Source organism: Plectropomus leopardus, chromosome 12, assembly GCF_008729295.1.
Source record: "Plectropomus leopardus isolate mb chromosome 12, YSFRI_Pleo_2.0, whole genome shotgun sequence".
Lineage (NCBI taxonomy): Eukaryota > Metazoa > Chordata > Actinopteri > Perciformes > Serranidae > Plectropomus > Plectropomus leopardus.
The window spans coordinates 30,386,421-30,412,915 of NC_056474.1; the positions used below are offsets into that span (position 1 = coordinate 30,386,421).

The following is a 26,495-nucleotide window of genomic DNA, read 5'->3' on the forward strand; positions in this document are numbered from 1 at the left end:
CAGTGTCAGATACCCCATGTAACAAAAAGATGATATTAAATCCCAGAGAAAGACATGGCTTCTGTTGAGTCATTTCTTGTTTGGGAGGTGTTTTTACTTGTGATGCAGTCTTCTATGAGAGACGGACCTTAGCTTTGTCTTGCAAATAATCATACACATATGATTGGGTCCTTTTAATATCTGGAGGACAACTAAAACATCAAGTTTTTATTTAAATAATTTTCCAGCAGTAAGTGTGTTTGTTCAGGGGCATTAACTATTTAGCATTTGAATTCCACTCAGAAAAATTGTTCGGATTTGGTCATTTCTGAGGAAATACTGTAGTGACTGAGTCATCGCTGTGACTTCCTGTGCCCACTGGTATAGTTTGCAGCTCATTTTCAACAGTAGGTTAAAGATCAGAAACTTTAAATGTTGCAATGTCTTATAGATTTTTGGGCTCTGCCCGGGAGAGTAAACAAATCTCAGAGAGCCAAATCAACAGTGAATGTATCCTACTAATAAGGTGTTTGTTTTAATAATCCTGATATATAGTATTTTATTCATCAGTGTCACAGAGGTAATTCTATTTATACAGCCCAAAATCATGAATCTGTGCAGCATCCCACACCCTCTGCCCTTGGACCCTCCATTCATGTGAATTAAAACACCCCAAACAAACCTTTTAATGTGGGGAAAAAACTAAGAAATCTCAGGAAGAGCAACAGAGGAGGGATCCCCAAGCCCCTAGGAAATTGCTGGGCTTTGAAGCCAATTTTACAAATGGCCAAACAGTGGTAATGCAAGTTCCAGGGTCTGTCACGTGATGCGCTACTATACAAAAAGACTTCAGCCGTAAACGTGGGAAACATATGTCTATAAATCAGTGGATACATTTTTTTAAGCATCACAACCCCTGCAAAATGACCCATTTCACTATTAGCATTTAATCCATCCCGTTCAATATCATATTGAAAAGCTAAAAAAGAGATTAAATGATTTGATCCCCATTCAATTAGCAGATTGCTAAACCGGATGTCAGCTGCTCCGCAGGCGGAAGATGGCCGCTCGGTTGTGCTAGGTGGCTGGAAGTTTCTAGTGCACCTGCACCACAGACCCAATGATACAGAGGTAACGCCGATATTCCGGTTAGCTTCATACACAGCAGTTAATCTATTTTAGCTTTACAGAGCAACTTTCATAAGAATGAACAGGGCCCCGCTGCCAGTGCTGTATCCAGTTTCTCTTAATGCATCCACGGGGATCCCTCTCTCAGATCTACAAACTAGTTTTTTTTTTTAAACAAAACAAAAAAAAAACCCCAGAAACATCTGGTGTTGTTTTTGTAGAGTTTTATGTCTGCTTCAGAAATATCTGTTCAATAGGAGTAGTTGTTATTCTTTAATTGCACACCTGCATACGCTCAATAGAGTGGTCAGCTGGTGAATGGATGGATATGCATTAATAAAGTGTCCCTCCAGTCCCCCTCCCACTTCAAATGCCTCACATCACACAGCACATTAATGCGCAACCATACGCTAATTGCAGAGGCTGCCACGTAAGGTGCCAATCTGGTCATAAGGATCTAATTTTGGCCCTGCTGAAGGGTGAAAAAGAGAGAATTACCACACACTGTCCAATTACTTGCAAAAAATTTTATTAGATGAACGTTTCTTTTGTCAGACCTTCATCAGGTTGAATTCAACCTGCTTGGAACAGTGTGCAGGAATTCTCTCTTTTTCACATTCCATGGACGTTTTCCTGCTGCGCACCCATCTGCAAGTTTTGAAGGTGCACATGAGCCTTCACACTCAAGCCCTTCCAAAGAGCACCACACCAGGCGGAGAAGCCAGGGATCAAACTGATTAGTGGACAATCTACTCTACCTCCTGAGCACCAGCTGCCCATCAAGTGAGAGATGGCATCTTTTGGGTTATGAAGTGGACACCCTCTTTCCTCAGTGTTTCGCCGATAACCCCTCGACAACACCACAGGGTTCAAATATGACTAGCAGTGTCCCAGGCTCACTCCCTAGATGCCATCTGCTCACTTAAGGGCCCAAGTGGAGTTCTTTCTCCTCATCCAGAGCTGCTGACTGCCCTTTTCAGCAGCTCTGGAGAGGTCTTTGACTGCCTGCCGGTTGGTCTTTCCTCCTTCTCCCATTTCACATAAATCAGTGCAGCCACTTGGTGTGCAGAGATGTGTGTGTGTGTATATAGTGATATCAGTTCTTGTGTGTCTTTACTGGGCCATTTTTGTCTGTGATGAGGCCTGACACTTGCATGTGTTGCTCCTTAAGAAACTCTAAGCTGTGCTTCAGTTCCTCTGCCTCTCACCAGGTGCTGCTGGGACCTCTGAACTCTGTAAGAAACATTACTCAGTCATACCTCCAACTGTGTTACATCACATGAAAGAACAACTGATTTGTGCTTCACTTCCAGGAAACTTTAGGTATAAATTTAGAAAAAAAAATCAACCTGCGAGTTGCTCTCTAAACTAAGCTGCTCCAGGAAGAAAGAATTGTGCCCACTACATGAAATGAACAAAGTCAGATTCAGCGATGATATCCACTGACAGTCAGCACTGTCGGTTCAGACACAGAATGCTAAGGAAAATATTAACTGGTCTTTCTCTGCTGCGAGAAATGTAATGCTGTTAGTAAATTTGTTGTAGAGTGAATTTTGTTTTAATATCGATCAACTCTACAATGAATTTTGAAGTGATTTTAATGATACAGTTAGTCTACATAGTGTTTTTAGTGTTAGAGCCTTAGTGATAGACAGTGTGAAGAGAAGTGGTGTATGTGTGGTTTGTCATGTAATGTTTTATTTGAAATGAGTGTGTGTTTAAAGTGAGCATGAATAATGTATGGGCTCGGTGTCTAGATGCAGCCCTGCTTGCATTACTACACTAAAGCTTGGTTCAGTACTTGAGCCTGTAGAAACAAAGTTATGGTAAGGAGTACGCTTGGGCAGTACTGTGATATTCTTACCTTCATACTTTCAAGAAATTTCACCAGGGTCTACGGTATGTGACGGTTTAAGTGTGCGGTGCTAACCCCCCCATGGCACTTCATTCAAATGCAACAGAAACAAAATAAAACTCACCAAAACCCTCTTGGTTACTCTTGCTTGTAATCTAGTTAGTAAGTCCATTGTTCCAACAACCACCACCTCCATTTTCGATGTTTTCATCATCATCCTCTCACAGCAGCAGTAGTAAACACAGCCAAACTTTGTAACAAGTCCTGTCAGGAAAAAATAGTCATCCATCCACAGGATAAGAGGTGCTAATTAGCCAGATAAATGAGGCTGCATAAGGTTATATTGTGATGTGTTCAAGGTCAGCTCAGAAAAAATGACTATTAGGCAAAGGTAAATAAAGCATCGTCAGTAAAACATCATCATGAGAATATTTTTTGGCAAGAAACTTTTAATTATACAGCTGTTTGGTTGAGAAATTAGTTTTCCCAGCAATATAAAATGGATCGTAGAGATGGAATTACAATCTGTTTTATGTCCTATCATGAGCTCTAATCATCTTCTAATACATCATCAAAACTGCTGATGCCAAGATTTTTAAAAGTAAATATATAAATTAAAGAACAATAATTTATTTCCTAATCAATAAAAATATGACTGAAAGTGACATTTAACTGTGGAAATGAAATAATTTTTGAAACAGAAACAAAACATTTTTCTATGTTTAGGACATTTCATCAAATTAAAAGCAATAAAAGCAAAACCAGCTCTGTGAAAAATGTGTTGTCGCCTTGTCTTTCCACCAAATAATAGAAAAGTATCAATAGTGCTATTGATAGAGTTGCATCGTTAAGGAGTTTCAATAATGGTTTCAGTATGAATAAAAAATTAACTATCCCCATCCCTACTGGTAATAGCCTTTTATATGCATGTAATTATTTTGTTTATTCTGTTTTAGTTTATATGTTGTTGTTTCTTTTTGTCTTATTGTGAAGCACGTTATTGTGTTTTTTATAAATTATCAAGTTTATTATTAGTAATAGTATACTTGCAGTAGTTAATTTTTCATATATAAATCCTGTATTAGCAGTTGCAGTCCCATCTGTCATGCCATCACTGACACCATGTTAGGGAAAACAGTCTCTCCGACTGTGTCTGCCTGACACACCCGACCTGTCACATGTGTGTACGCATGAGAAATGGACACACGCTCTCAGTGTCACAAACACACACTGTGGACCTTCAAAAGTACGTTATTATTGTTTTTTAGTAGGGCTCCTTCAAATGATTTTAGCGGAGTAGTCAGATGATTGGTCACATTAGGGGGAACGTGTGGGGACCACAGGAGTACAGGGATGGTGTGTGTTAGTGTGTGAGGAGGGGAGGAGGCTGGTCTTCCAGATGGCTGCCCCCAATCAGATTAGAGGTTTTAAACCTTTCTACTTTGCCACCCCTGAAAACAAAGGCGAGTGTTCTCATGGTTGTGTTCTCTGCAGCACTGAAGTGGGGCACCAAATGGTTCCACTAATTCTCCTTCCTTGAGATTAATTAATGAGCAAATGCTTCAAATAGTCATTGTTAGAGTAAGAAAATCCAACCCCCCTTTCAGTCTTCAGAACCACTGGCCTACATTACATCAGGTCAACAGCAGCTCTGCTCATGTGATGATCGGGCGTTAAGCTTGCCTTTTTGTTTTCTGTTTCTGTTTAATATGTTTAATAGATGAATTCGTTAGGACACACTATCTGCCAGGACAACACACAGTTTCACTGTTCTAAGCTCCAATTGTTCTGGTATGACTGATAGCTTATGGTGGACAAAGGTGGTGGCTGCGTAAGGAACTTGCTGAGTCAGTTATTAGGGAAGACTTGGGCTGCTATGACACGACACTAGAGCGTGTCACATATAATAACTGACTAATGGTTTTTCGTCAAAGGGACCCTGTCATGCTGACTCAGAGCTGATTGGCTGATTAGAAGTAGCATTTAGGTATGGCTGGGCGATATGGAAGAAACCCTTATCACGATAATTTTTTTCATATCAGTCGATATTGATATATATCACGATTAGGGCTGGGGCGACGCGTCGACATAATCAACGTAATCAATTCGTACATACCTCAATTTATGTAACGTGCATCGACACATCGCAAGGAGGATGTAAGGGCCGTTTCACACAGCACGCGTCAGGATAGCGTAAGCAGCACTGAGTGTGTTGTTTTTAATTTTGGCGCCCATGTTATCAAATTAGGGCGTGCACACTGCCTGCTTAAGCAGCGCCTGTCAGGTGTGTCTCAGCTGCATGTCAACTGCAGCATATTTAGAGAAAACAGTGGCTCACCGATTTTTTACGCGTGACGCACGCGTTTGTCAGCAGAAATAGACAGTGAAGATGGTGTTTTGATTATTATGTTTAAAAGTCTCTCTGTCACAGAGATGAGGAAATACAAAGACAGCTGTTTTACTTCCAATTCCTGCTTCCCTTTCAAAACAAAAGCCCTCTAACAGTGACCCTTTGAACAGAATCCCATCAGTTGCTCATACAAGGCATTTATTTTGAAACATTTACTGAACCAGGTTGTTGGCTGTGCAGGAGCTTGCACGACTTCATAAATAAGTGGAGTTTGTGCTTATAAATGTGGAAACAAAGTACTAATAGCAGTGAGCAGTGACATTGCAACAACGCTGCATGTGTGAACACCACACGCATGAAACACACTGCTGCTTGGCGAGGCTGACGTGTCGCGCTCCTCGCTCGCGCTGCGTGAAACGGGCCTAAGGCCCAACTAAGGCCTGACTATTTTAATGCAGAAAGAATGTACTAGTTCTAATTATTTCTGTTAGAGAACTTTTAGTGTTATTCAAATTGCACTAATTTTGCTGAAAGATGTTTAGTTGGACTGCTAGATTTGAGGTTTGTTACTGTAAGACTGTTTTGTAACTCCTCCTAAAAGTGACTTGTATTTTACATTGTTTTATTCATTTTGCTGTTGGATTGCTAAATGTAGATTGCACTACATTCCTTTTACTTGAATGGAACAAGCTCTTGCATTCATTTTATTTTGGAGACACTTTATATCAGACTGTAAAATAGGGCTGTAAAAAAATCAATTCATCAGTGCATTGCAATATGTTTTTTGCCAATCCAATATTGATTGATAAAATCCTAAAATTGATTATTTCTGTTGTAATAACACCCCGCTCCCGTGGGGGCAGTGTGAGTGCCACCAGAATGTGATTGGTGTTCAGAGACCCCACTTGACCCCTAAACAACGCCTGTTCATTCATTAAAATATGTAACCATTTGAGCTGACACACCACGCAGAGGTTTTGCAAACTGTTGCTAACACTAAAGCTGTGGATCACAAACAAATGCAGGTAGACAAATCCTGTATAAATGTTTATTCCTTTTGTTAAGTTCAGCTCAGGCAAAAATGTGAATTTTTCTGTACTTAAAATGTTGTTTTTTTGTTTTTTTTTTAAAGAATAATGTAATGGTAAAATAAGTTTTGATGTCAATTTGTACTAAATCAATACAAATAATGCACACTTTGTTGAACCCATATGAGAAGGTATTCTAATGAATTATCTGGGTATTTCTGACATCAACACACATAACTGAATCAATATTGTAGCAACTGGATCAATATAAAATCGAATTGTATTGTGACCCAAAGAAGCAAAATTGAATTGATTGTGAGGTTCTTCACAATACTCAGCCCTACTGTAAAACACAGTTTACCAGTTCAGACTGGGCTATTTTTTATTGGGGAATAATGCCCTGCAGTGTATACTCTGTCATGACTGAAGATGATTGAATAAAATATTGACATATAAATTACTAGTTTTAAAATGTTATTTTTGGTAAATTGATTATATTTATCGAGTAATTAAAAAAAATAGATCAATAAAAATATTATTTTATACTCTATGTTTTCCTTTGTTTAGGTTCAACCAGTTTTCAGTTGTTTGGGAAAAAAGAACACAAATAAATAGACAAAAAAAACCCCCAAAAACAACAAGTCTATATATATTATCCTAAGTGCAAATTCAAGCAGCTTTCAAATGTTAATATTCACTCTACTGTGAACAGCTTAAACTTTAAGGCAAAAAAAGGCACAAGAAATTGTACTTAGTGCACTACAGTCCCTCAGTGCAGTCAATGTTTTGGACCAGACTTTATCCTACAGGTTGCGGGCAAGGAAGACAAGTCTGTCCGCTGCCTCGGGTTTTAAAGCTGCCCTGTGGCAGATCACAATATTACCCTGTGTGCTGAAAAGCCTCTCAGAGGAGATGCTGGTTGCAGGACAAGTAGCGGTTTGCCAGGCAGCTCACTCTTGGGTAGTTTCCCTGATGCATCTTCCATCGCTGCAAGGGGTCCATTTCACTGTCTGCATATGGTGCCAGCAAGTAGTTGTAAAGCTCCTTTTCCATTATCTCTTTATCAGTGAGTCCTGTGGTGGGGTAAGAAACTACCCAGTGACTTTCACTGTTTCTTCTGGGTAGCATTGCCGCAGCTCCTCCCTCTTCTGCTCCTGCTCCCTATGTTCTGATTGAAGTGGACGGGTCTTGGTTTCCCTACAGCATCTCAGACACTGCTCTCATTTTGATGGCATCAGTCTTTTCTGGCTTGATGTATTGTAGCTTGAAACGTGGATCAACGAGGGTGGCCACATCAAGTAGGTCATCAGTTCTTTGGTCAGCATACTTTTCATCAAGGTATGCCATGACTGTCGTCTTTATGTCTTTTGTGAGCTGTGTTTCATCCTCAGATGTGTTCAGAATCTGTGTTCTGAAGAGACGCAGCATTGGCTTAAGGTAGGACACACTCACATAAAGTTCACTCGAGAGTGAATCAGTGAATTCCTGTAGTGGATTCAAGGCCTCATGCACGGACTCCAGCACATCCAGATCCTGCCAGGTGGGAACCAAGCTCCTGGTCTTCTTATCTGCACCTGCTCCAACACCCAAAATAATTTTGATAGATACTTTCTATATAATGCTGCTCCCCAACTTACCAATAGCTGAGTGAAGTCAATGCTCAAAGCACTGCAAGTCGTGTCCAGTTGTTTAGTGATGTGGCCTTCACTATATTCGTCCCAATGTCTGTTGTTGTTGTAATGCAGGTTTGTTTGTCCTCACTCAGTTCTCAGTCAGTCAGACTTTATATAGCCAAAATATCGCCACACTACTGAATTCCTCGGGCCCTTCTTTTCAACAATGTCCTCGTCCTCTGAGCCTTGGACTGTGTCCATGGAGTTGTCCTGTTCGGCACTCATTTTCTCATTTCCATGTCACTCCCACTTCTCGGAGGAGCTGGGGATCGAACCGCTGGCCTTCCAATTAGAGGACGACTGGCTTTACCTCTGAGCCACAGCTGCCCAAGACAACATCATGTGACTCTCTTCCAGCCACATGTTTGGTTCGTTGCTGTGATATTCTTATTATCATTGGCTGTTGTTTTGTCTGTCAAAACATAGCTGGAATGCCTTCTCATATGTCTCATATTTCAATGGAGGAAAAGTTATTTCACGATATATATCATTATCATTTTATTGCCCAGCCCAACAATTAGGTGTGAAAAGCAGAGGTTTTCAAGGTTAAGATGGTAATTCCAAGTCAGCTCTTTAGAGTGCATATCAAAGGCAAGTCTCAGGTCTTTTGTGGTAAGTCCAAATTTGATGGCAGGTTCAGGGCAAGTCTGGACGTAGTCTCAAGTCTTTAGAGCGCAAGTCCAAGACAAGTATGAGGTCTCTAGAGCACAAGAACAAATCTCGTCTCTAGATGGTATATCCAAATCAAGTCTCAAGTCTGTAGAGGACCTATCCAAATCAAGTCTTTAATCCTGAGAGGTGTAAACCAAGTCTAGTCTTAAATATATAAGATGCAAGTCCAAGTCAAATCTAAGTCTTCAGAGTACATTTCCAGATCAAGTCCTAAATCTTTAGAGGACATTTCCAAGACAAGTCTCAAGTCTATAGAGGGCATATAAAAGTCAAGTCAAACTCAAAGTCAAACTGTAGAGGAGAAGTCGACTCTCATGTCTTATCAGAACAAGTCCATGTCTAGTCTCAAGTCTTTAGACTACAAGTCCAGTTCAAGACTCAAGTCTTAAGAGGGCACAACTTAGTCAAGTCTCAGGTCTTTAAACGGTGCAGCCATGCTGTCTTTCCACTGAAAATGTGAAATGCATCCACACAATGTCATCCGTGGATGCATTTCGCAAATTTTGCATTATGTTTATGGCACCAACAGCCTGATACATACAGGACCGGAAAACTGTGTGTTTGCTTCTGGCTGCCAACACCTCTATATGTTGTTGAAAATAATGAGCTACAACTTTTGCATCTGTTATATTAGTATTGATACTGACCTCATTAAGTGGATCAGGTATCAACCAAAACATCACTGAACTACACTGGATACGGTATTGGTTTCAATTTCGATAAGTTGCAGTGGTAAGGTAACATCCACAAAGCTATCTTTACTGCACCACTTCCTGCATGCACTTCAAAATAAGTGCATTTGAATGTGAAGGCATTAGTAGGTGACAGCAGCTTTAGAAGCCTGTAAATGAGCTCAGAGCACCCTTTTCTGCATAGACTCATGGGGCAGCGAGTTCAGCTCTCTGTTTTGATCCACCTAAACATGGCTGGGAAAATCCTAACCTCAGTGCAGACGGATGCTGCGGGATCATCCACAAGCTGTGACTTCCAGACAGGGATCACTGAAATGTATGAGTTCATCAGAGCGTGTTAGTGCTATTCATGTGCCGAGTTAATAACGTTACATAAGAGTGATTTTTTTCTCCCAGTGACATCTGCTGTACAGTGAGGGTACTGAGGCTGCAGGGAACGGCAGCTCTTTCGACTTCAGGCTCTGTTTCCAGTAGAAGGACTGTTAAAAATAAACAAACCTTCTAATCAACATTGAACTCAGTGGTTAATATTTTCAGCTTTTGGTTTAAGCCCCATGGGATGCAGCAGAGTTTTAGAAGGAACACAGTTGTGCCAGGCTGGGTATTATGACCTCGGTAACCTTTGGAAGCACAAATCCTGAAGAAGAAATGTTGTGCTCATTTTCAGGTTCATGCTTGAATTATGGGTTTCTGCTAGAACATGTTTGCATGTTTAGAGAGCATAGCACACATTGCTGTGTAGAACAGTATAAAATAATATTACTCAGTTTGGTTGTTCTTTTTGAAAATAGCTAAGAAACTGAGGTGACAAAAAGGAAAATGGAGGCAATAATTCAACTAATAAACTACAAACACAAAGATTTGTGCCAGCAGTTAGGGGTCGATCACACCGAGATAGAGAAGCGCCACCAGTAAAACCATTGTTTCTCTATGGTCCAGCACATCAATTGGGCGCGCTTCTGCTACTGCGCAATGTGTTTTTCTGGAGGTTTCTGGGCACATACAAATTAAAAGATTTTTTAACTTTTCCACTCAAGGTGCGTAATCAGAGCTTGCCAGTGTCACTTTTGGCCACCCGCATGCAGCCCCTCTCCACAGGTGTTCCTAGCTGTTTCTCTAGATTTGCTTCCAATGTGTTTTTGGAGCGGTTGGGTGTAGTGAATGTGTCTCAGTAGTCAGCTCCTAAGAGAGAGACAAGCTGACAGTGGGCTGTTGGTCAGTGTTGGGCAGTCGGTGAGCATCTGTACATCTGTAGCACTAGTCCCTTTTCTCCATTTTCTCTGGTCATGTAGCACCACTTTCCACTTTTGCTTCTCTATAGACCAGTGATACTCAATTCATGGCTTGCGGGCCAAATGTGGCCCCTGATTGGGTGCCACGTGGCAACCCAACCATTTTCTTATTCACATTATAATTAAAGTGATTCAGACTTGTTATTGTTTCTATACTTTTAGTATACATAAGATGCCAGAGTGCATAAAACAGCATTATAAAGCTTGTTTATCAAAAAGGTGCTAGTGGAGGATCACCTTCACCCTCCACAAGAGGTCTTAGCTAAGCCCCCAAGTGTCCTGACATCCTAGAAATGTCTTAAAATCTTTAAGATGTCCTAAAATTCTAGAAACATCCTAAGATCCTTGAAATGTCCAAAAGACCTAGAAACGAGGCTGCTGTGACAGCCCGCTGGCCTCCTGTCCTCCTGTCCTCCTGTCATTTTGCAAAAGTGGACCCCAAACAAAGCAAGTTGAGTATCCCTGGCATAGACTGGATAGTTTTAAAATACTTCTTTAATTAGTACTACATTGATTTTTTTAAAGAAGGAAATGAGAACTAATCAGCCAGACATGTCTAAATTCTTCTACAGTTGATGGATGTTTTAAATCATTTATTTGGGATAGTGCAAATTAATCAGCATTTTGATTAATGTGTCAGATATCAGAAAATGAATTTCATCTGCAGCCTCTCACTATAGCTAAAATTGCCTCTCCTGCAATGATGGGCTTCAGAGCTGAATGTTCTTTTCTACAGCTGATTTCCATCTGACTTTACAAGAGTTAGGGAATTAGTCCAGTTAATAGAAAGTCCTAACAAGTATGTGTGAGTGGGGAATGGGCTGGTAGGGGGCTGGATGGGGCTGGATTCAAGCCAGAGTCCACAGAGTTCAGCGGGCTCACTGTCTATCTGTGGCATTCAAAACCCAGCCTGGATTAACCTTTGTGTCGCTGCTGATCTGGTTAGCAGTACTTGTACGTGGCTGTGCAGCTTGAACTACCACTGACCCCAGATCAAACCTAACAATAAATAGCAGATATGACAAAAATTGCTGCATGAGGAATCATGAGGAAACAATATAGTGTATATATTTACAATTCTCCTTGTCTATTAGTGTTGATCACTATCATTATATTCTCTCTCAGGTCAGGCTAAAAGCTCCATGGTATTAAACAGCCTGCCGTGACTGATGTCCGCTGTTCTCTCTCCGTAGACTGTCCTTGAATGATTATGCAGACTAGAATTACTACAGCAGACTGTAATCAAATCAGGAGTGTAACAGTTGGCAGGAAACAGTAGTGAGAGAAATCACTGTCCTCTCTCGTGGTGAAGGTAGAAGAAGCAATGCATTTTTCATTTTTTTCATTTTTCAGAAAGCATTAGACTTTAAACATGGAGGAGTGTGGTTCGCATTGTCTTCGACCTCTCATTTTTGTTTTTCTGTAAGAGTTGGGTCGGTTTCTGGTTTTGCCGGTCTGGTGCACAAGCTTAAACCAGTCTATGCAAACTGGCTGAACCGGCGTTTGTCATTATGTCACATTCCGGCAATTTCAAAGCAGCATAAGTCACAGCGATAAGTCTAACTCAAATAGCCAGAACACGATTATTATAATATCATGTTTGTAAACCTCCTAAAAGAGCAACTAGTGTCATACAGGTGGCGTGTAATTTACTTCTGAGCAGAGGTAGCTGGTGTCAAACATGAGAGATAAAATTTCAGCAGCGAGAAGGTGGCGCACACCGTGTTTATTTACTTTTTAGGGTGATGAAAGCAGACATGGCAGAGTTGGTCTGTTAAAAAGACTAAAACTATGCAAAAGAGCTGTCCTTATTGGCTGCAGGTACTGTTGTGAACTGAACTTTTATCGGATGCTGTGTTTCTATTTATATCTGTCACTCGCTTTGAAAGTGTCATAGTGGATGATCACCAACTGATTTATGAAGTTGAAATGAGGAATTATTTATGTGAAACACTTTTTTTTACTTCAGAAACTTAAACACAGCGTCAGCTAGCTGGAAGGTGATTGTTGGCAAGCTGAAAGTTTCTGGTAAGGTAAAACACCATCGCTAAAAACAAGCTAGGCTGACGTTACTTGCTGTTGATTATATTGTATGTAATTTCCAATTAATATCACAATATAAAATGTGTGTTTTGAGATTCAACAAATTAAGTCACAAACGTAGGAATAAACCAAGTAGGATAATCACCCACCTTTAAAGTAGTTGTCTAGTTGTCTAGTATGTCTCCAGTTTGAGATTGAGTGCAAAGCTGATAGCTACGTGGTTTGTTGACATGAAGTAACAGAAGTGCATATTTAATTGATTCAGTGTGGACAGAGAGCTCTGGTTTTACTCGATGCTACGGGATAGTTAGGCACTTGTTTTCTGTTGGGTCTATACCAGGGGTATTCAACTAAAATTCAAAGAGGTCCAGTGTCTAAAATTTCCTTCCAGCTAAGGTGCGAACCTAATAATGTCTATTAAATAAAATCAACAACATACAATTTCATATCATATATCATTCAACAAAAATTATTGTCAATTTTCAAAAGTTTTAACAAACAGACATATTATGGCACAATGAACTGAAGGCCTTCATTACAGAAAATAGACCATTATCCTTTTGAACAAAAAAAATGCCCAGAAAAAGTGCAAACAGAGCTTTGAACAATCTCTTTTTTCACATTCTTTTCAGCTTCTCTTCCTTTCCTTGAAAAAAGAAATTAAGGCCTACAGTTCAGGTGAAATAACAAGTATCTCAAGTAAAAAGTAGAAATAAAAAGTGTCAACAGTGTGGAGCAGCCTGTCTCTCTCTCTGTCCCTGTCTCTTTCTCTCTCTTTAAATTATTTCTGCTTTCCTTACTTTGGAGCAGGCCATATCTTCTCACTTTCCCCACATTTCTCTTCTGCGGTTCTGTGTAGCAAACATCAACAATCCATTTGATTGGCTTGTTTGAGACAGTAAACGCTTACTGGAGTAGTGGCACCTGTCGAAAAAGAAAAAAACGCTCCATGAAGATTATTGTTCTCATTCTTAGATTTTATTACAACTTGGCCACAGGTCCAGATAGGACGGCGTTTTGGTCAGGACCGAGGTCCGCCAGTTGGTGATGCTTGCTCTATACTATGTCTGAAAGTGATTAAAAAAATCCCCGTCAAAATTTTCCAGAACCAAACATGACATCATCAATGAACTTTTTTTGTCTGACTGTCAGTCCAAACCCCAGAGAGATGAATTTGACAAAAATATAAATGAGACAAACAGTAAATTGACATAATTGAGAAGCTGGAACCAGAGAATGATTGTCATTTTTACATTAATAAATGACTCGAGATATGAACTGATCATTTTGGAGATTCATTTGTAGTCAGTTGGCTAATGATTAACTGACTAACCACTGTTGTGACTAGTTCAGACTGTTAGCATTGCTTCACGAAAACCATAGCCTCCTCATCCATTTCTATGAAAGCACTGCATTGGAAGTGCAGGTGTCATGTCACTGAGGTACCTGCAAAACAAAGCATCCAATAAAAGCTTTGCTGAAAACCAGTGAAATATCTTAAACCTTTAGGAACTGTTTGGCACATTTAGCTTGCTTTTCATTCTTCATTTTTTGATCATTTTAGCTGTGTTCGTGCATATGGCATACATTTTGGCAAGTTTTTGTATTTTTTTGCAATGTTGGAATTACAATATACTGTGGAAACAAAACCGTTACATTCTTGCAGTTGTGCAAGTGCAAAAAATGCTCCATTGAAACCCATTCAAACTGCAGTTTTTGATACCACAGCCATCAAAGCATAAAACATGCATTGTATTATTTCTGGGTGTTGTTTTGGGCTTTTCCCTCTGATTTTTTTCTTTTTTCTTTTTACCATATTTTGCATATGGCAAAAATGCATGCTATTTCCACTATGTGCATAATCAGTGATGCTGGAAAAACTTTGCATGTAGTATACTGAAAAAAATTCAATTTGTTCAATTTGGTTTTTTTTTCATCTTAAAACATAGTGGCATTATCACAAAAACCTGGTTTAAAATTCAGAAAATGAATGACTATTTGATATTTGAAGACGTTGGCTAAAAATAATAAACTCAATGAAAGCACAAAATCATATTTATGTATAACATTTTTTATAGCCTGATTTTCAAAACTGCATTTTGTGTGCAGAACGTGTGAGTGTTTGACACTGCACCAAAAAAAATAATTTCTTAAAATCAACGTTGCTGCTAATTATTGACATATCGTAAGCTTTGATCATTAAAAAAAATGTAATTAGCATGTAGTATATTGAAAATAATTGATAATAATGAGTGATTTATTTTCCATCTAAAAACCTACTGGCATCATGACAAAAACCTGTCATTTAAAGGGTTAAAACTCTGAAAATGAATGTATATTTGATATTTATGATTAGGACTGAGTAAAAACTGAATCAAAAACTAAAAAAAATGAACTCAGTGACAGTAGAAAATTAGTTAGGTAGAAAATATTAGTAGATGATATTTTTTAAAGTTTGATTTTGAAAAGTGCATTTTGTGTGCAGACTGATACTAGTGTGTGTAATGTTAAAGCACGCCCTAAGGGTTAACCAGTCATTTAGATAACTCCAGCATAAACTCTGCTGTTTTGCTTGAAATTATTGTGGCAGGGGGAAAAAGGGCTATTACGGTCTCGTATAGACTCGGCTCAGCTGACAGATGTAAAACAGTTTCCCTGATCTGTTCCAGGTGTTGTGACATATAATCAGAACAATTTGCGCCTGCCCATCAATGTGAAACAAGGCAAGGCTTTACCAAGATGTGATGCTTAGGACACTGAAACCCTGCTACCTTAAAACTGAGCAGATCCTTCTTTAAGAAACCTGCTTTTTGTTAGTGTAGAGTCTCTCTCTGGAGCAGATCTTAGAAATAAAAAAGCTTTTTACAGTATTGTCTTGTCCTTGTTTCCTTGTTTTCATCTTGTAGGGATTAGTCTCTGAACTGATCCTGGCACTGCTTTCTCTGGCATTCCAGCTCGCATCATGCAGCCCGGAGCACAGCACAAGCCCCAATACCAAGCTGCTTCTTCAAGCAACACTCTGCTCTCTTCCTCATCCTGTTTTCTGGAGATGTCAGCCTTCATCTTTAAAAAGAGGACGCAGTGCCAATGTCAGATCAGAAATGAATCCCAAACATGTATAGGTAATCTTGTCAAAATACTTCTTAACTGGTTTCAAAGATGTTTACCGAGCCTTTTCGTTTCCAAACAGTGATTCTGAATGACTGGGTTCACGAGGTGGGCTGCTGAATGAGAAGCTGTCCTGCAGTGATTACGGCTGTGGCCGTGGGGTAAATCTTGGTATAAGATGTGATCTGCAGCTCTGTGATAAACTCATTAGCTCTGGCAGACATCAGCCTCGCTTTTGTGCTTCTTACCAGAGCTTCGGGGCTGCTCCTCGGACCGCTTTCTGAAGTTTCTCTGACGTTTTTACAGACCCATTCAGTTTGGATTAAAAAGGAACAAATCCAGCTTCTATCAATTTTCCTGTCATCTGCATAGAAGTGCTGTGCGCAGTGGGCTAACTTTAAGCTTATCGCGAGGCAAGGCGGACCTACTGTTGCCATGGGCAACAATGTGTACTGTGATTTTCTGCTTCCTCATTCGCCAAGTGATCAAATTCTTGATAGCTGTGTGGAATGCCAGGAAGTGCTCTTGTGGTAAGTTCAGTGACGTTTGTAGAAATGTGACTTTTCTTATGAAATCCCAAATATGTTAAATGAAGCCAGAATTTTGCAAAGCTGAAAAAATGTTAATATAAATAGATGCAGCTAGGGAATCAGTCAATTAGTCCACATGTGGAATGGACCATGAAATCTTTCTCATTCCAGATATGCTCTAAGGTTTATGCAAAGATTTCACTGATCAGTAGGTCAAGGACATCGTTGTCCCGCCATGACTTATTCAGGTTGATTGTGCTGTTGGTTTGACAGTAATATTAGATTTCACTGGAATGTTAAATGAAAGTGAACTGGTTTTAAGAAGGACCAGATAATATATCTATTTAAATGAAAACATTTTAGCTCTTATTGTTCCAGACAGTTACATTAAGAAGCCGTCACCATGCTTGAGTTTGACCGCAGTCTTCAGGTGTCGAGGGCTGAGCAGGTCCTCCTGAGCAGGTTAAAAGATTTCTCTGGGGGTTAATTTTTCAAATTGGACTCGGTGATCTTTTGAAAGGATTCTACAGATACTGTTCAATCCCATTCATCATGTGGATTATCAGCGAGGTTGCAACAATATCAGATGTTCAAGGCACGATAATCATCCAGGAAAACATTGCAGTTTCACAAAATAAAATATCTCGCAATTACTAACATTAATATCAATTACAATGGCTCTTGAAGGAATAAACACAGTAGGGTCTCTTTTGTTATATATAAACTATATACAACTATATGTAAACATATTAACACATTATTTACAAAGAGGAAGAGGCAGAGAAAGGAAATGATAAAACCAAATAGTACAAAATAAATAATTATACAATAATCCCAGTTCAAACCTGTAAACATCTGGTGACTGTCAAACCTCTTCTTCGCCCATGTACCTCATGGAAATCAAATCCTTGAACATCTTTTAAAATTGGTTCATATTGCTTCAACTCTGTCTTTAATTTATTCCATAGTTTGACACTGCAGATTGAAATACAAAAACTTTTCAGTTGTCCTGCACCCTGTGAATTTTAAAATGAAAACTTCCCTTTAATTTGAATCACAGAAAATACATTGACTAAATAAACAACTTAATTCACAAAACAAGTAGCTTTAAACATTATTTGCACTGTTTACACTTCCACAAGATCCATGCATTTCAATAATTTTGACTTTAAAAATAATGTGTGTGATCCCGATTTCCGACATTGTGAATGATTTTATTGCTCTTTTTTAATTCTTCGATAAGTATACTGTAGAGGGAAGGCTGTCTGGGGAGCCTGTGTATTCTACTGTCCATAGTGGTGATGTCTCAGAGAAAGTTGAGCCATGTACTTGTCTTGTTAGCCAATCCTATAATCTGAGCAGATGGAGATTCTTCTACTAAAGAAGTAAGCAGAAAGGTCGGAGCCGTCGGCACAGAATGAATCTGTGTCACTGACACTTTTCAGCACTCGATGCTAAAGACACAGTTAGCGTTACTGATAATGAGGATTCATAACCAGTCCTACTTTAGTACCTGCAGCCTCCATCTGTAGCTGACCTATAGCTAGAGAAAAGTAACTGGACAGGTGTTTGTTTTTTGTTTGCATTGTTATTTATTAATTATATTTTTAAGGCTTACAAGCATTCATTGTTTATTGAAAAGCTATTTCTGTTTTACTGCAGGGGCATTGTTGGACAGAATTGGGGCATAGATTAATACATTGGTTCATTTTAATTGTTAGTGAGATGGCTGCTGCATTTTTTAAAATACATTTTTATGTATTAAATGTTTTTTCTTAAATATACCTTCAATACAAAAGAGAAATGTGTTTTGTCCACTTAGAGTCCAGCTCACCTGCAGAACTGCCACTCATTAACTCCTACAACGGCTTAGCCTTCATGTCAAGTCTTATGTTCGACCTCTGACTAGGGATGTCTGTTTCAGTTAATTTCACTTTCGAAATGCAGACTAATTAACCGGTAACTAACTGCTTAATTTCTTGAGGAAAATAAAAAGACCTGACATATAAAATGCATCTCCTTTAAGTCTGGTGCTTTATTGACTCGGTGAGCTGTAGCGCTGCATTTCAAAGCATTATCTATTAAGAGGTGGTGAAATTTTGATATTTTGTTTGTAAATGTCTTGAATTTTACTTCTGTTCTACTGTAGTCATTCGCTGATCAGCTGGTAATACTGTCCTGGTGGCAGAACGCCATATAATATAGGTCTATATTTGCTATTGGACCTATACTATATAGGTCTATAGCAACAGTCCGTGCTGTTGATCAAATCACCATCATAACTGTTTATTTACAATAACTTTGTGGTAGAAAACCACTGCATTATGTACTTAAAATCAAACAGCGCTGAACAAACTCCACCTCCATTGATGTGTTTAAAGCCACCTAATAAAATCAATATCAGTCTAAGTGTACGCTATATTTTCAATATTTTCACAGCTTTACCTTGCTGTAAGAGCCCCTAGCGCACTGGATTTGAAACCGTTACATCAAAAACACCAAAAACTCCTCTGAGATAAATTTTCATTTTACTCCACTGAATGGCAGAACTACTGCTCAACCACTGCCTCCATCAGCTGTTGTGAAAGAGAACAGCTAAATATAGTCAACACTAATATTGATTTTTTAAAAATATGTTTTGCTGCAGCACGTCCACAGTAGTACATCGCTTAGCTTCCGTGCCGCTGTTGTGAGACTGTTGTGGCTGGGGTGTGTCTTTTTTATTTAAAATAAATATAAAATACTACATTTTCAAGTAGTTTGTCTCTCATCTAACCCAAAATTAAACACACATACCTTCCTCAATGCTTACATATTTTTTTATAACCACCCCTTCTCCCCTCATAGGTAACAAATAGTCCCATCCCTAACCACAGAGGGAGGCTGGTGCAGCGACCAGGAGCCTGCGCAGAGCGTTAAAGTCCGGTTAAAGTCTGACTGAGGTGTTAACATGACGGAATATCTCAACTTCCAGTCAGATCTGGGTGTGTTAGTCCGATTTCAAGAAATTAATTTAGTCCAATTTCAGTCAGACTAACATGTTTACAGGTATTTTAAAAGTCCAGTTTTAGTCTGATTAACACAATAACAAGACTTTTTCTAACATCATGTAAACGTTAGGGCTGGGCATTGTCAAGAACCTCACAATTCAATTCAATCTTGATTCTTTGGGGCACGATTCGATTCGATTCAATATTGATGCAGTTGCTTTGATATCGATTCAGCTATGTGTGTTAATGTCAGAAATACCCAGATAATTCATTCGAATGAATAAACATCAGACGTTGTTTGGGGGTCAAGCGGGGCCTTTGAACAACGTCAATCACACTCTGGCGGCGCTCACACTGCCCCCACAGGAGCGGGGTGTCATTACAACGGAAATAATCAATTTCAAGATGTTATGAATCATTATTGAATTGGCAAAAAACATATTGCAATGCACTGATGAATCAATTTTTTCACCCAGCCCTAGTAAACGTAGTGACCTGACAGCAGTAGCGGACGTTGTCTCAGTATCTGGTTCAGAAGGAGTGTGTGTGACTTCACTGACAGTCAGCACCGAGCTGAGAGCAGCGACGCAGCCAGCAGACATGAGCCGTGCCGCTCCCCATTTTCATCACACTTCATTTTGTGCTCATGTCCTTTAATTGTTTTAAAGATTGGACTGACAAAAACGCCCGGGGGCGTCTTGACTGAAGAATCTAATTATAGGCGTTACACTAAAAGAACACCAAGCTGCGATGCAGTGCAGCACACAGGATTAATCACATTTTTTCTCTGTCCGGGAGGCGTGTTCATGTGTTTCAGGCGGGTAGAAAGTTTTTGTGATATAGGTCAACATGTCAAAGGAGTCACAGGACACTGATATTGATTTGCTGCAGGTGCTCTCTCAATTTGCTTTGCCTCTTAAATTTAAATTACGCCAACGTTTAGTTTCACTGCATTTTGCTGCAGAATCAAACCCAAGCTTGCCATAGCCACCGCATGGCAGCTAACCACAGGTTTGCTGCTACTTGGTGTGTTATTGGCATTAAGTTCTTATATTTATCAATCAGCACTGATTGTAAAGCCTGCCAGTCTGTCAGAAACATGAACACACACTGAGCTTACATTGCCTTCCTGTCTGCAAAAAACATCAGGCTAACAGTTTTTCACATGACATGTTGGTTATCTTGGTTCATTCTTCAGACATCCCAACTTTAAAACAAGCAGTGTTCCACAGTTGGTGTCCAGTTATTCATTTTACACATTTTTTATAAGAAAAATAAGACAGTGTGCTTTAAGTTAATAGTTGTTTTCAGAGCAGTTGGTTTATTGCCTCCTGTGCCCCGTCTGTACTGTCTTTTAGTGAAAAAAACACACATGCAGGACTGTTGTGTTGTGTGCATCTGCACATCTTACAGAGTGAAGGTCAGAGATTTATTCGATGTCCATTGCTGCATTAATATTAAAACAATCCAATATAAGAAGTGATCACAGTCAAGGAGACATTGGATAGAATGTGAAACATTAAGCAGCTCTCCATTACAGATTTGTGAAAAATTTAAGCAACATTTTTGAAGTGTTGATAAACAACAATTGTGAGATGGCTGAGTTTCCACTGAGTGATGTTCTGCGACTTCTCCTCTGTTGATAACATTCCAGGAAAATGGCAATGGATGTTCAAAACAAGGTCAAATCAGGATTTCTGGGAGGAATTGTGGATTCAAAACTTCCAGGTGATCCACTCAACTTTTGAAGAGTTATGTGATGCAATAACAGCTCTTGTAGCTCCTGCTGCATCATGAGGGAGCCAGTTCCTACTGACAAGCACATAGCCAAAAACTGACGTATTTACATTGGGTGTGTTTTATATCCGCAATTTCAGTTTGCACAATTTGAGAATTAATGGAAACCCACGTACTGTCAGTTTGCACACTAATATCATAAAATAACATAAAAAGAAAAGAAAAAACACAGCACAAAGGATGTGAATTAGTGGCACATATGATCTTAAGGTGTATTTACACGATTTATCTTCGTACAACAACTTGTTTTATACCCTATGAAACAGCGGCCCAGATATGACGTCATGTGAAGTTAAATAAAGGTACACAAAATTAGTAAAGTTCTGAAAGCTTTAGGAAAAGAAACATGGTGAGGACATACCCTAAACTGAGTCAAAACAGATTTCCAAAATACATGGGTTGTACACTAATTACTGGCCCATCATTACATAGCATATGTATGAATTTTGGTACAATACATTTCATAGGAAAATAGTGTGTGAGAGCAGCCTGTTTCAGACATGACCCTAATCAGAGCTGATATAATAAGCCAATAAATTTACCAGAAAATTAATTGGCAACTATTTCTGTAATTGATTAGTTGTATCGAGCAGTTTTCACACTCTGAATAATGTCTCTCAGCTGTGAGGATTGGCTGCTTTTCTTCATCATATGTGAAGGTAGACTGGGATGTAAACTGTTAGTCAGACAAAGCAAGCAATGTGAAGACATCACATTAGGCTGGAGGGAACTGAGACTGAAGTATTAACATTTGCACAAATTAGATTTGTCATCATTCCACTGTATAATGAAATGTGTCTCATCCCTGCTTGTCTTTTTCTTGCACAACATTTACGCCCTAAAAAGCTTTGTTCAGAAAAAAGGCTCCATTTAACAGCTTTGTATTTCTTCATGTGTATAATTGAAATGGTTTTAAATTAAACTCCTGAAGGACCCTAAGCATGGCTTATCTTATGTTCAGAGAGATAATTACGTTCAGTGTGGTATAGATTAGTTATACAGGACAGATCTATCAGATCTATGACCACAATATGAAGGGAAACATATATATATATATATTATATATATATATATATCAGGGCTGTCAAAATAACGCATTCATTTTGATGAATTAATCACAGACAAAATCTGTTAAAAAGAAAAAAGAACGCTGATTAATCTCGTTCCGTGGTGTACTTTGACCCGATGTGTCACTGAAGGCCACACTGGCTTTGTAACATGAATTTTCATACCACCGGAGTACTTCAAGCTTGAAATATCACCTCAACCCAAAGCCTTTAGCAGCGGCGCCGTGTTAACAGGTTAGAGCAGACACACTGGCTGCATGAGCAGCGCTGGTCAGGCACGTCTCAGCCGCAGCACATCTAGAGAAACGGTGGCTCGCCATTTTTTTCCCGTGTGCTGCGCACAATTAGCAAGCAGAAATAGATGGTGAAAATGGCATTTTGAGAATTATATTGACTCTTTACCACCTTTTACTACAGTGAAAAAGTCTTTCTCTGCCGCAGGAATGAGGAAATACAAAGATGTCTGTTCTACTCAACACTTCCCTGCTTCTCTTTCAAAATAAAAGTCCATTGACAACATCTCTGTGGACAGAATCCCGTCAGTTGTTAATACAAGGCATTTTATTTTGAAATACTTGCAAGATAATTCTGTTGATAATGAGGAGCTTGTACAACATTTTAAATGAGTGGAATTTGTGCTCAAAAATGTGAATTGAATTTTTAAAAATAATAAATACATATGTGATTAATGTTGATCAATTAATCACAGAAAATTTTAATATCTCTATATCTATATCTTTCTATTTATATATATCTATATATTTATATATATATATACCTCACTGATGCTGCCATGTTTCCCTTTATTTTCTGCCTCTCTCAGTGTTATTATGGCTTTCTCTGCTATGCCTCAGTGGGAATCTCAGTTACATATGAAAATGTAATAAAAATGCTGATACCACACACAGACACACATACTTAGCCTTTTACTCTGCCTGAAGAGCTGAAAGCCTGTAATAAGATTAGAGAACAGTAGAACAAACTGGGAAGAGAGGAAAGGGGAGGTGAGAGTCAGGTCATCCATTCACCACACATCAAGACACCACGGCAAATGGTTATACAGCAGCATGGCATTTCACACACACTGTCTGTGACTTCTCTCAAATGGCACATGTGATATATGAGTTATAGATGTAAAGTCAGATGTACTGATGGCACATATATGAAGAAAACTGATACAACAGCAGAAGTCGATACAGCTTTGACTCAATTTGATTTGACAATTTGAATTTGATTTTGATTTGATTTTTGATGACTTGACTTTACCCGATCACATGCATGTCACCACTCTTTTGCTTACACAATCCCAATGTACAGTACACTGGCAGCACAGCTAACCTCAAAAGTAGCATAGGTGCTGAATTTCTAGCATCATTTACTCTTTCTGCATGATTTTCAGTGATACAAATGTTACCTCATGTCAGGGTTTGGAGGCTGGTCAGATTGAACTGTGCAGAGTCATGGGCCTACATTCATGCACAGTTGGAACTTTTACATGTACACAGACATCCAATGTGCAGGGACTGATTATTGAATGGACATCCTGGGCACAGCCCCGCGGGTCCAAATTGTCAGAGGGCCCCTGGGCCAGAGTCTCTGAATGATTTGATAAAAGGACAAAAGAGTGAAGACAAACAGACAAAGAGTAGATACTAATATGTTTTTGGACAAGCTTTCTGCCAGAGCTAACCTTTGAAAGACTGAGATTCAAGTGATTAGTCAGAGATCCCTCAGTTCAGTCAACTTAGATAGCTTCAAGTCAAGCAGTCATTTCTTTTTTTTTTTTTGCTCATCAGTGTGCTTCTGGGGGTGTTTTTGTTCCCAGATTTAGCTGCGGAGTGAGTCCTCTTGACTTTCTACTGTGCTGCTGACATGCAGGTAGCGCACAGACAGAGGACGAGCAAAAAGAGACCTTCTGGTCAGAAGTGGTATATTTGCAGCTCACAGCAACTTATAAAGATACAGTCTCTGCCCTTTGTTTGATATCATGAGTCGGCAGGCTTTTGTTTGATATCATGAGTTGGCAGGAAATGTTGTTGCACATTTTGGACCTGTTGTTCACATCATTAGCTTGCTGATTATCTGATATAAACGTCCCGTAGAGCCCTGTTCAAACTCTAAAACTTTGCATGGAAAACAAAACCCGTCTTATGATTTGTATTGCCCGGCCAAATCCGATTCAACCGACATAATTCTGAGTCAGGTGCAGCCCTACTTTCTTCACATTTTCATACCAAAACACAGTCAGCTGTTTATTTCCACAGTCATCAGCTTAAATGAGTGACACGCTCTCAGAACAACTGTGTTGTTGTCTTGTCAGAAAGTGCAGGAGCTGCTGCTCTGTTTGAATGGCGTGAATGGATGATGGTTTGTGCAAGTTCTCTGTGGGACAGCTCTGCTTATATGACTCATAGCATGATTATATAAATCCTCTTCATTGCACTTTAAATGGCATTCCTCAATCTGACCCAGAAACAAGTGTATTTTTTCAAGTGTATTTTTTTATGGGTATGACGCCAGTCTGTGTGCTGTGTTATTTCCTCTTATTCTTATTTTAGTGCTCCCTTCTTTCCCACGCAAACATGTGACATTTAGTTGGGACTGATCTGGTTCAGTATCGATATCTGTTTCTGATACTGACCTTCATGATGCCACCACTGGCTCAGATGAACAATCAGTGGCCTGCCTAGTCATTTCCGATTGAACTTCATTCCGTCATTCCAACACAACTCAGGTTGTGTTGGAATGACTGCAAAGAAATTAGTTAATTATGCTAGCACAATTAGCATGCATGTGGAGTGGCTGGTCCAAGCTCGGAACACTTTGGGTTTCGGGAATCCATAAACATACATCACTACTTTAGTATTGGTATCAGTATCAATATCGGCAGATATCCAAATTCCAGCATAGGAATAAAATTGTAGCTAAAAAAAGTGGATTGGTGCATCTGTAGTCACATGGTCTTCAATAGAATACAATCACTGAAAAGAAAAGACAGATCTGAATCTGCAAATGACTGCAAACACCGTTGCTGCTCTAACCTTTACTCTGGTACACCAGGCAACCATAGTATCTCTCTCTCACACACACACACACACACACACACACACACACATGGGCACACACCCTGTCAGTCCCAGGAGTGCTGTGTTGTAATGCAGGGGAAGGGTAATGTAATAGTTGGCTAATTTTGGCACTTTCATCACTTGTGATTCAGCCAGTGTGGTTCCTCTGTGATATGATTGTAGAACTGATGAATACAGCATGGGTTGTACTGGTTGTGTATCGAGTGTCTGTAACATTCTCACATAGTTAGTGGGGGTGTGAAGGTTTAAATGCTAAATGTTTAGAAAAACACTAAACATTTAGAAAAATTGCCAACCATTTTAAAGTTTTATTTTGCATGTCTTTGCACAAAGCACACTGGCTGACAGCAGCAGTGCCGCAGCCTGACTTGACAAGGAAAGAAAGGAACAAAGATGAGCAAGAAAAAAGTTGAGCCACAGCAGTTATCATCGACGCATCCGAAACATGCTGCACGGTGCACACGCCGGCAGCGAGTCCCGAACCACAGACTGTGAAATGCTTCACAGAGAGTGTTTGGTCTCTCTCTGAACAAATTTGGAGACTAAAGTAAAATTTGTGACATTGAGTTGGTTTACTCCAAAAGCATGGAACAATGCAAAATCATTTGAAATATAAACATCCGAAAGTGGCATAGGGTTGATGCAAGCGGCAATTTTAGTGCAAGCCAGACTACACAGCATCAACAGCAAACATCAATAAGAGCTTTCACTCTGAAAAAAACGTGTGCTAAAAGTCAGCAAGAATGCGCTGTGTGTGCTCTGCCTGCTGCATGCTGTCACATCGACAACATGCAGCTCAACGAGAACATTTTGGGAGAATGAGCGGCGCTGGTCTCTATCACATGGGTAGAACCCTGTTAGTGGGTCCTTTGCCTTTGCTGCAGGCTCCTGCTCTGAAGCAGCCTGTCCACCTCAGTGCCTGCTGAGAATGTGTGGGAGGAGAAGGGGAGGAGGGATGGATTAGCAGAGGAGCAGACGAAGGTGAGCTGATTGGAGGGTAAGAAGGGATAGAGAGGAGGAGGGGGATGGAGAGGAGAGGCAGCGATGACTTTGCTCTGTTTTCTCTGTAAAGGTCACCATTAAGAATTAATCCCCTCCTACGTGTGTGTCTGTGTGTTGTGCATTAGTGGTGTTAATGATTCATCACTATCAAAAGATGGATTGATTGCAAGCAATGAGCAAAATTCTGTGCTTCATTTTTGCTG

The 26,495-nt window shown here is 39.6% G+C and overlaps 1 protein-coding gene across 2 annotated transcripts in view; it reads left to right on the top strand.

Annotated features, from left to right (window-relative positions):
- The window catches only part of fam110b (family with sequence similarity 110 member B), a 52,533-nt gene that overhangs the window by 6,042 nt on the left and 19,996 nt on the right, over positions 1-26,495 (top strand). Inside the window, exon 1 of one of the 2 annotated variants that reach the window (XM_042497702.1) lies at positions 15,791-15,834. The exons of the other annotated variant lie outside the window; for it this stretch is intronic. The gene's annotated coding sequence lies outside the window, so the exon portion shown is untranslated. Of the gene's footprint in view, positions 1-15,790; positions 15,835-26,495 lie in introns of those variants that run through there. 2 annotated transcript variants of the gene reach the window in all.